Source organism: Ranitomeya imitator, chromosome 10, assembly GCF_032444005.1.
Source record: "Ranitomeya imitator isolate aRanImi1 chromosome 10, aRanImi1.pri, whole genome shotgun sequence".
In the NCBI taxonomy this organism is placed as follows: Eukaryota; Metazoa; Chordata; class Amphibia; order Anura; family Dendrobatidae; genus Ranitomeya; species Ranitomeya imitator.
In genome coordinates, this window is record NC_091291.1 from 30213038 (window position 1) to 30224731 (window position 11694).

At 47.3% G+C, this 11694-nt stretch overlaps 1 protein-coding gene across 2 annotated transcripts in view; it reads right to left on the bottom strand.

Annotated features, from left to right (window-relative positions):
- LOC138652096 (interferon regulatory factor 3-like) overlaps positions 1-4702 on the bottom strand; it is a 34638-nt gene extending 29936 nt beyond the window's left edge. The window contains exon 1 of one of the 2 annotated variants that reach the window (XM_069742832.1): positions 7-61. The gene's annotated coding sequence lies outside the window, so the exon portion shown is untranslated. Of the gene's footprint in view, positions 1-6; positions 62-4579 lie in introns of those variants that run through there. The other variant, XM_069742833.1, reaches the window with a different exon arrangement.
- Positions 4703-11694: the final 6992 nt, after the last annotated feature.

The window sequence follows — 11694 nt, forward strand, 5'->3', positions numbered from 1 at the left end:
GCTTACCTGAATATTTCACTGCTGTTTTGCAATGGCTTCAGCTTTCACTGGTTTCAGTTTCAATTACTGAAAACGCCTCCCTCCCTTTTGACTTCCCACCGGTGACTGCGACCAATGACTGAAGCAGCGTCTGATCTCACTGTGGAAATCCCAGCTGCTCTGCTCATGCAGGGATGTCAACCATACCAGGGATAGGAAAAGCTCCTGCTGCCCCAGGGGTAGGCTTCTCTAGGTGTATAATATCTATGCTGGCCAACAGGCCCTGCCAACCGGACTGCGGACAGACCCAGTAGTTATTAATCTGATCGGGGTAGGTACCAAACCTGCCGCCAGATTACAAGCTCTTACTGTAGACATACATAGCCCTTCAGATGAGCTGTAGACCCGAAACTGTACAATTATCTTTGAAAGGTGGCTTATTTTTTACTTAACCTACAGAGGAGTAATACAAATTGATTAAAAAGGTAGCCTTATGGATTCATTGTGGGCTTTCATCATATGTGTTGCACGACTGCCGGCCTCCCTGCTGGGTGTTCCTATGCAGGGACGCCGACTTACTCACCAACCCATCCCCGGGGCGTGGTCTCCCGGCATGTCCCTCCTGCTTCCTGATGTGCGCTCTTCAACTCCTAGCGGCTCACCTAGTAAGCGCGTGAGCACTCTCCCCTGTTCTTAAAGGGGCAGCATATACTATATACTCTCAGCTTTTTGCTGAGAGGCATTTAGTAGAATGTATTGCACCTCCAAGATGGTTCCCAGCCAATAACCGGGAGGCATCTTGTATAAAAGGCTCCCTCTCCCCTAGGTAGTCGCCAAGCAATGCATTACATCATTAGTTAGCAAAGTGACTACTAGTGAGTTGTGAGGACCCCTGGTCCCGATGTTCCCAGAGCTTTAATGTTATCCCCTGGTTGTAGTGTGGACCATCCTGTATCTGTAGTCCCCTGGTCCCGGAGCAGCCAGTGCCTGAACTTCGTCCCCTGTTCCTGGAGTGGCCAGTGCCTGAACCTTGTCCCCTGGTCCCGGAGTGGCCAGAGCCTGAACCTCAAACCCTTGGACAGAGCGGTGAACTCCTGATCCTCACCCCCTGGTCCTGGAAAGGCATGTGCTTAAACCTCGCCCCCTGGTTCTGGAGCGGCCACTGCCTGAACCTTGTTCCCTGGTCCTGAAGCTGCCAGTACCTGAACCTCATTTTCTGGTCCTGAAGCTGCCAGTACCTGAACCTCGTCCCCTGGTCCTGAAGCTGCCAGTACCTGAACCTCATCCCCTGGTCCTGAAGCTGCCAGTACCTGAACCTCGTCCCCTGGTCCTGAAGCTGCCAGTACCTGAACCTCATCCCCTGGTCCTGAAGCTGCCAGTACCTGAACCTCGTCCCCTGGTCCTGAAGCTGCCAGTACCTGAACCTCGTCCTCTGGTCCTGAAGCTGCCAGTACCTGCACCTCGTCTTCTGGTCCTGAAGCTGCCAGTACCTGAACCTCATCCCCTGGTCCTGAAGCTGCCAGTACCTGAACCTCGTCTTCTGGTCCTGAAGCTGCCAGTACCTGCACCTCGTCTTCTGGTCCTGAAGCTGCCAGTACCTGAACCTCGTCCCCTGGTCCTGAAGCTGTCAGTACCTGCACCTCGTCTTCTGGTCCTGAAGCTGCCAGTACCTGAACCTCATCCCCTGGTCCTGAAGCTGCCAGTACCTGAACCTCATCCCCTGGTCCTGAAGCTGCCAGTACCTGAACCTCATCGCCTGGTCCTGAAGATGCCAGTACCTGAACCTCGTCTTCTGGTCCTGAAGCTGCCAGTACCTGCACCTCGTCTTCTGGTCCTGAAGCTGCCAGTACCTGAACCTCATTCCCTGGTCCTGAAGCTGCCAGGACCAGAACCTCATCCCCTGGTCCTGAAGCTGCCAGTACCTGCACCTCGTCTTCTGGTCCTGAAGCTGCCAGTACCTGAGCCTCGTCCCCTGGTCCTGAAGCTGCCAGTACCTGAACCTCATCCCCTGGTCCTGAAGCTGCCAGTACCTGAGCCTCGTCCCCTGGTCCTGAAGCTGCCAGTACCTGAACCTCATCCCCTGGTCCTGAAGCTGCCAGTACCTGAACCTCGTCCCCTGGTCCTGAAGCTGCCAGTACCTGAACCTCATCCCCTGGTCCTGAAGCTGCCAGTACCTGAACCTCGTCCCCTGGTCCTGAAGCTGCCAGTACCTGAACCTCGTCCTCTGGTCCTGAAGCTGCCAGTACCTGCACCTCGTCTTCTGGTCCTGAAGCTGCCAGTACCTGAACCTCATCCCCTGGTCCTGAAGCTGCCAGTACCTGAACCTCGTCTTCTGGTCCTGAAGCTGCCAGTACCTGCACCTCGTCTTCTGGTCCTGAAGCTGCCAGTACCTGAACCTCGTCCCCTGGTCCTGAAGCTGCCAGTACCTGCACCTCGTCTTCTGGTCCTGAAGCTGCCAGTACTTGAACCTCGTCCCCTGGTCCTGAAGCTGCCAGTACCTGAACCTCATCCCCTGGTCCTGAAGCTGCCAGTACCTGAACCTCATCGCCTGGTCCTGAACCTGCCAGTACCTGAACCTCGTCTTCTGGTCCTGAAGCTGCCAGTACCTGCACCTCGTCTTCTGGTCCTGAAGCTGCCAGTACCTGAACCTCATCCCCTGGTCCTGAAGCTGCCAGGACCAGAACCTCATCCCCTGGTCCTGAAGCTGCCAGTACCTGCACCTCGTCTTCTGGCCCTGAAGCTGCCAGTACCTGAACCTCATCCCCTGGTCCTGAAGCTGCCAGTACCTGAACCTCATCGCATGGTCCTGAAGTTGCCACTACCTGAACCTCGTCTTCTGGTCCTGAAGCTGCCAGTACCTGCACCTCGTCTTCTGGTCCTGAAGCTGCCAGTACCTGAACCTCATCCCCTGGTCCTGAAGCTGCCAGGACCAGAACCTCATCCCCTGGTCCTGAAGCTGCCAGTACCTGAACCTCGTCCCATGGTCATGAAGCTGCCAGTACCTGAACCTCGTCCCCTGGTCCTGAAGCTGCCAGTACCTGAACCTCGTCCCCTGGTCCTGAAGCTGCTAGTACCTGAACCTCATCCCCTGGTCCTGAAGCTGCCAGTACTTGAACCTCATCCCCTGGTCCTGAAGCTGCCAGTACCTGAACCTCGTCTTCTGGTCCTGAAGCTGCCAGTACCTGCACCTCGTCTTCTGGTCCTGAAACTGCCAGTACCTGAACCTCGTCCCCTGGTCCAGAAGCTGTCAGTATCTGAACCTCATCCCCTGGTCCTGAAGCTGCCAGTACCTGAACCTCATCGCCTGGTCCTGAAGCTGGCAGTACCTGAACCTTGTTGGCTGGTCCTGGAGCGGCAAGTGCCTGAACATTGTCCTCTGGTCATAGTGGGGCCAGTCCTGTACCTAAAGTCCCTTGGCCCCGGTGTGGCCAGTCCTGTTCCCAAAGTTCCCATGTCTCAGGGCATGAACGCTATCCCCCGGTCCATGGGTGGCCTACCCCATATCCAGTGTCCTAGACCACTGTGTCTGAACTAAGCCCTAAATCGGTGCCAGCGTACCTGCCACTTGGGGTCAGCAGCTGCAGTACCTGGTTCTGCCCAGGAGTGGTATCTGGCGGCTACCAGCTGCACATGCCTGACCTCACCACTAGAGGCTCCAGTGAACACTAAGGTAGCTGCTCGGTTACGCCCTTTCCTGGGTAGACCCAGCCCTGTGGCACAGTGGGTCCACAAATCCACATGTGCCACGTTTAGGTGTAACACTATGATATTACAAGTGTGTTTCGATGAGGTATCTACTGTGACATCACAAGGGTGTTTCCATCAGATAACTCCAGCAAAGAATACAGCAGCAAACTGTATATGCTGCAATGTATGCAAACACGGATTATATGACATTTGGACTGTATTACTCCTATATAGACTTTATTTATAAAATGAAGGTACTTAGTGCATAAATTGGTTATTTTGTGCTCATCGGCCTCGTCAAGGCGTACCTTTCTCTGATAGAACCCCAAGCTATTGTTTTTAATTAATGCTGGTTCCTACCTACCTTTTATATTTGTAGAGGCATAGGGTAGACTCCCATCAGAGAAAGGTTCGCCTTGACGTGGCTGGTGGGCTCTGATGAATTGGCCAATTTCTATGCTTAATGCCTTCATTTTATAAGTATATTCTGTATAGCAGCAGTGCAGCTGACATGCTATATTTCCAATATTTCCATTCATTGTATACAGGGGCAGCTGCACTCTTTGTTTTGTATCCATCTATCTTGTTTCTATGTATTTATATATCCGTCTAGTTTTCACAAATGGGAGAGAATTAGGAGAGTTGAGTAGATTATTCCTTTATCATTCCTGTTCTATTTAATAAACATTACTGAATTGTTGTTGCATTTGTTTCAGTTTACAAGGAAGGAAGTTTAGGGCAGTATAAGACATTACGAGCGCGGGCGCAGTATCAACCACAAGCACCAAAAATTATCGAAATTAATAATAACTAGAGTTTCGTTTGAGATATTTTGAAAAGTCATTCAAGGGTGAAACCATAAAAATCAAGTTACCGTAATTCTATAGAACATATGTTAGAGGACGTCTCTTACCCACAAAATGCCGATTCATTGATATTGGGGTCTTAGCCCCTAAAAAAATCATTCCGGGCAGTTCATAGTCCATGTCCATCAGGGTCCGTGTAAGGTCTGGAGTGGTGGGACATCCCATAGGACTGTACGAGGAACAATAAAGGAACTGACTGTTATTGTGAAGATGGAATGATCTCTAAAAGGCCTGAAGTTAAAGATGACACATTCCCTTTGTATTTTAGGCAAACTACAGTATATATATATATATATATATCTTTAATTTTTACACTTTAAAAATTGCAAACAGAAAAATGGGCCAGTGCAAAAGTTTAGGCACCCTGCATGGTTAGTACCTAGTAGTGCCCCGATTTGCAGGTATCACAGCTTGTAAACACTTTATGTAGCCAGACAAGAGTCTTTCTATTCTTGTTTGAGGGATTTTCATCCAGTCTTCCTTGGAGACTTCCTCCAGTTCTGTCAGATTCCCGGGTCGTCTTGCAGGAACTGCTATTTTGAAGTCTAGTCACAGATTTTCAGTGATGTTCAGATCAAAGTGCCTGTACTGTGCATTACTGCCTGTACTGTGACATCACTATGTGCATTACTGCCTGTACTGTGACATCACTATGTGCATTACTGCCTGTACTGTGACATCACTATGTGCATTACTGCCTGTACTGTGACATCACTATGTGCATTACTGCCTGTACTGTGACATCACTATGTGCATTACTGTCTGTATTGTGACATCACTGTGTGCAGTACTGCCTGCACTGTCACAGCACTGTGTGCATTACTGCCTGTACAATGAGATCACTGTGTGCATTACTGCCTGTACTGTGACATCACTGTGTGCATTGCTGCCTGTACTGTGACATCATTATGTGCATTACTGCCTGTACTGTGACATCACTATGTGCATTACTGCCTGTACAATGAGATCACTGTGTGCATTACTGCCTGTACTGTGACATCACTGTGTGCATTACTGCCTGTACTGTGACATCACTATGTGCATTACTGCCTGTACTGTGACATCACTGTGTGCATTACTGCCTGTACTGTGACATCACTATGTGCATTACTGCCTGTACAATGACATCACTGTGTGCATTACTGCCTGCATTGTTACATCACTGTGTGCATTACTGCCTGCACTATCACAGCACTGTGTGCATTACTGCCTGTACAATGACATCACTGTGTGCATTACTGCCTGTACTGTCACATCGCTGTGTGTGTTCTTGCCTGTACTATGAAATAACTTTGTATTAATGAATGTAGCGTGATATGACTTTGTATTTATGTCAGTACAATGACATTACTGTGTGCATTCCTACCTGTACTGTGACATCATTGTGTGCATTGTTCCTGTACTGTGACATCACTGTGTGCATTACTGCATGTACAATGACATCACTGTGTGCATTACTGTCTTACTGTGACATCACTGTGTGCATTACTGCCTGTACAATAACATCACTGTGTTCATTACTGCCTGTACTGTAACATCACTGTGTGCATTACTGTCTGTACTGTGACATCACTGTATGCATTACTGCCTGTACAATGACATCACTGTGTGCATTACTGCCTGTACTGTGACATCACTGTGTGCATTACTGCCTGTACAATGACATCACTGTGTGCATTACTGCCTGTATTGTGTTATCACTGTGTGCATTACTGCCTGTATTGTGACATCACTGTGTGTATTGCCTCTGTACTGTGACATCACTGTGTGCATTACTGCCTGTATTGTGACATCACTGTGTGTATTGCCTCTGTACTGTGACATCACTGTTTGCATTACTGCCTGTACCGTGGCATCACTGAGTGCATTACTGCCTGTATTGTGTTATCACTGTGTGCATTACTGCCTGTATTGTGACATCACTGTGTGCATTACTGCCTGTACTGTGACACCACTGTGTGTATTGCCTCTGTACTGTGACATCACTGTGTGCATTACTCCCTGCACTGTGGCATCACTGAGTGCATTACTGCCTGTATTGTGTTATCACTGTGTACATTACTGCCTGTACTGTGACATCACTGAGTGCATTACTGTCTGTACTGTGACATCACTGAGTGCATTACTGCCTGTACTGTGACATCACTGTGTGCATTACTTCCTGTACTGTGACACCACTATGTATATTGCCTCTGTACTGTGACATCACTGTGTGCATTACTGCCTGTACTGTTACATCACTGTGTGCATTGCTGTCTGTACTGTGACATCACTGTGTGCATTACTGCCTGTACTGTGGCATCACTGAGTGCATTACTGCCTGTACAATCACATCACTGTGTGCATTACTGCCTGTACTGTGGCATCACTGAGTGCATTACTGCCTGTACTGTGACATCACTGTGTGCATTACTTCCCGTACTGTGACACCACTATGTATATTGCCTCTGTACTGTGACATCACTGTGTGCATTACTGCCTGTACTGTTACATCACTGTGTGCATTGCTGTCTGTACTGTGACATCACTGTGTGCATTACTGCCTGTACTGTGGCATCACTGAGTGCATTACTGCCTGTACAATCACATCACTGTGTGCATTACTGCCTGTACTGTGACATCACTGTGTGCATTACAGCCTGTACTGTGACATCACTGTGTGCATTACTGCCTGTACTGTGACATCACCGTGTGTATTGCCTCTGTACTGTGACATCACTGTGTGCATTACTCCCTGTACTGTGGTATCACTGAGTGCATTACTACCTGTATTGTGTTATCACTGAGTGCATTACTGCCTGTACTGTGACATCACTGTGTGCATTACCGCCTGTATTGTGACATCACTGAGTGCATTACTGCCTGTATTGTGTTATCACTGTGTGCATTACTGTCTGTACTGTGACATCACTGTGTGCATTACTACCTGTATTGTGACATCACTGAGTGCATTACTGCCTGTATTGTGTTATCACTGTGTGCATTACTCCCTGTACTGTGACATCACTGAGTGCATTACTGCCTGTACTGTGGCATCACTGAGTGCATTACTGCCTGTACTGTGGCATCACTGAGTGCATTACTGCCTGTACTGTGACACCACTATGTGTATTGCCTCTGTACTGTGACATCACTGTGTGCATTACTGCCTGTACTGTGACATCACTGAGTGCATTACTGCCTGTACTGTGACATCACTGTGTGCATTACTGCCTGTACTGTGGCATCACTGAGTGCATTACTGCCTGTACTGTGACATCACTGTGTGCATTACTGCCTGTACTGTGACATCACTGTGTGCATTACTGCCTGTACTGAGGCATCACTGAGTGCATTACTGCCTGTACTGTGGCATCAGTGAGTGCATTACTGCCTGTACTGTGACATCACTGTGTGCATTACTGCCTGTACTGTGACATCACTGTGTGCATTACTGCCTGTACTGTGGCATCACTGAGTGCATTACTGCCTGTATTGTGGCATCACTGAGTGCATTACTGCCTGTACTGTGACATCACTGTGTGCATTACTGCCTGTACTGTGACATCACTGTGTGCATTACTGCCTGTACTGTGGCATCACTGAGTGCATTACTGCCTGTATTGTGACATCACTGTGAGCATTATCTCTGTGCATTAGGGAAAGATACATGACACAGATAAAATACTGATTAAACTATTCAGATAATGTTCACGTTGTGCACTTGATATTGAAGAAGGCCATGGTGGGACCCCTGTTTGTGTTGTGCAGTCGGACCCCTGGGTTCTTCCCGCCCCCTTTATTAGATATAAGACAACACTAGATTTGGACTATAAAGAACAATAAAAACTTTGCTGGTAAAGTCCTTCCCTCCAAGGCATAAGGAGCCACGGAATGTCCGGGGTGTACTCTATTGTTTCCGCAGCGGCGGCGGCCGCACGCGTCTACGTGTCCTGGTCCCTTGCGACGTCTTTGCTGACAATACCAAAGTAACAATGAATAATTAGATTCTGAAATGAAATGGTTCGGAAAATCACTGAAGGGCAAAACCATAAAAATCGAGATATCTATCTCTGAAAACAGCTGCCAGAGGGAAGTAGCACCGGACGGAGACTGATTTGCTGAAGCCATGGACGCTCCCTTGAGCCCACGCCTGGGAGATGGGGTGGGATACGTTCTGCATTTTTTTTACATTCTATACAAATTCGGCTGCATTGCTGCCTATAGGCTGGTTTTTGGCATTGTAGTTTGGCAACATTTAAAGGGAATCTGTCATCAGATTTCATCGGGAGCAGATTTGATCAATTTAGGCTGAAGACATACTTGCCAAGTGTCCCCTAAAGTCCAGGATTTTCCTGGAGAAAGGGGGCCTTCCGAGAAGATTTGCTAAATCTCCCAAGCACAACACATCCCTCAAAGACTCCTTCACACGTCTAATGTTTCCACGTACGAGAAAAACGGACTGATTATTCTGATCAGACTCTGAATGGTCGGAGTGTTATCTGTTTTTGTTGTAAGTGGAGAAATGAAAAACGAAAATTCTTCTCCTTCTTCGTTCTGACAGTCCGTGAAAATCGGGCTGCACTCAGATGTCATCCGAGTGCAGTCCGATTTTTTTTCACAGACCTATTGACTTGCATTGCCGATTTTGATCCGATCCTCGCATCAAAATCGGACATGTCTCTGTGATTGATCACGGATATGTGAACGGCCCCATAGACCATCAGCGAAATCTGAAACGAGACCGTTTCAATCAGAGCCAAGTATGCCTCAAGAGCAGACGTCATCAAAAGAATCAAGCCCGTGGAGGTTACGGCCCTAAACAGGAACGGCGTATATATCACTAGCCTAAAAATAAATCCTCAAACACCTATAGGGAATGTCACATTTTTGCATATACAGTAGCTCCTACTTATAACATTCTGGAATTGTTATTCATGCAATTACCTAGATCTCCAAACTGTAAAAAAAAAAAAAGTGTATAAAATATTTGTTCCTCTTTATCAAACCCAACAGTATAACCCCTGGCGATACGAGAGTACACAACGCGTTTCGTCCTGGTATTTAGTGCGGCGGCTGGGTAAACATTTTGTTAATTAACATCTCTGTGACAACCTTTTTAAATTCCCATTAACCTATCGATATCAAGACCCTCTCTGGCCTTTGTCTTCCTGTCTGCGTCTCTTTGCTGAACATGTTTGAACAGATAAGAAGCATTAGGTCTGCAAACATTAAGCCGCCTGATACCATTTTTTTTTATGGACAGATAAAAAAAAATGGAAGTCATATAATAATGTGGGCGACTGAATTCGTAGAAGAATCTAAAACGTAATAACAGCAGATACTTATATCATTATGATTTTCTGCCACATTCACCTTCTGTTCTAAAAACAAAAAAAGGACACCGATAGTGGTGGTCTCAGCGCTGCACAAAAATCCATCGTTACCCCTTCCCGCCAAGGTGATTTTCCCTTTTTCCATTTCGTATTTTTCCTCCACTTCTTCCAACATCCATAACTTTTTTATGTTCATGTCCACATAGATGTATGAGGGCCTGTTTGTTATAGCTTTGAATTATACTATTCTATGTACTGGAAATGTATTATTATTACTAGATGGTGGCCCGATTCTAAGCATCGGGTATTCTAGAATATGCATGTCCACGTAGTATATTGCCCAGTCACGTAGTATATTGCCCAGCCACGTAGTATATTGCCCAGCCACGTAGTATATTGCCCAGCCACGTAGTATATTGCCCAGCCACGTAGTATATTGCCCAGCCACGTAGTATATTGCCCAGTCACGTAGTATATTGCCCAGCCACGTAGTATATTGCCCAGCCACGTAGTATATTGCCCAGTCACGTAGTATATTTCCCAGCCACGTAGTATATTGCCCAGTTACGTAGTATACAGCACAGAGCCACGTAGTATATTGCCCAGTCACGTAGTATATTGCCCAGTCACGTAGTATATTGCCCAGCCACGTAGTACAGTGGGGCAAAAAAGTATTTATTCAGTCAGCAATGGCGCAAGTTCCACCACTTAAAAAGATGAGAGGCGTCTGTAATTTACATCATAGGTAGACCTCAACTATGGGAGACAAACTGAGAAAAAAAAATCCAGAAAATCACATTGTCTGTTTTTTTAACATTTTATTTGCATATTATGGTGGAAAATAAGTATTTGGTCAGAAACAAAATTTAATCTCAATACTTTGTAATATATCCTTTGTTGGCAATGACAGAGGTCAAACGTTTTCTGTAAGTCTTCACAAGGTTGCCACACACTGTTGTTGGTATGTTGGCCCATTCCTCCATGCAGATCTCCTCTAGAGCAGTGATGTTTTTGGCTTTTCGCTTGGCAACACGGACTTTCAACTCCCTCCAAAGGTTTTCTATAGGGTTGAGATCTGGAGACTGGCTAGGCCACTCCAGGACCTTGAAATGCTTCTTACGAAGCCACTCCTTCGTTGCCCTGGTGGTGTGCTTTGGATCATTGTCATGTTGAAAGACCCAGCCACGTTTCATCTTCAATGCCCTTGCTGATGGAAGGAGGTTTGCACTCAAAATCTCACGATACATGGCCCCATTAATTCTTTCATGTACCCGGATCAGTCGTCCTGGCCCCTTTGCAGAGAAACAGCCCCAAAGCATGATGTTTCCACCACCATGCTTTACAGTAGGTATGGTGTTTGATGGATGCAACTCAGTATTCTTTTTCCTCCAAACACGACAAGTTGTGTTTCTACCAAACAGTTCCAGTTTGGTTTCATCAGACCATAGGACATTCTCCCAAAACTCCTCTGGATCATCCAAATGCTCTCTAGCAAACTTCAGACGGGCCCGGACATGTACTGGCTTAAGCAGTGGGACACGTCTGGCACTGCAGGATCTGAGTCCATGGTGGCGTAGTGTGTTACTTATGGTAGGCCTTGTTACATTGGTCCCAGCTCTCTGCAGTTCATTCACTAGGTCCCCCCGCGTGGTTCTGGGATTTTTGCTCACCGTTCTTGTGATCATTCTGACCCCACGGGGTGGGATTTTGCGTGGAGCCCCAGATCGAGGGAGATTATCAGTGGTCTTGTATGTCTTCCATTTTCTAATTATTGCTCCCACTGTTGATTTCTTCACTCCAAGCTGGTTGGCTATTGCAGATTCAGTCTTCCCAGCCTGGTGCAGGGC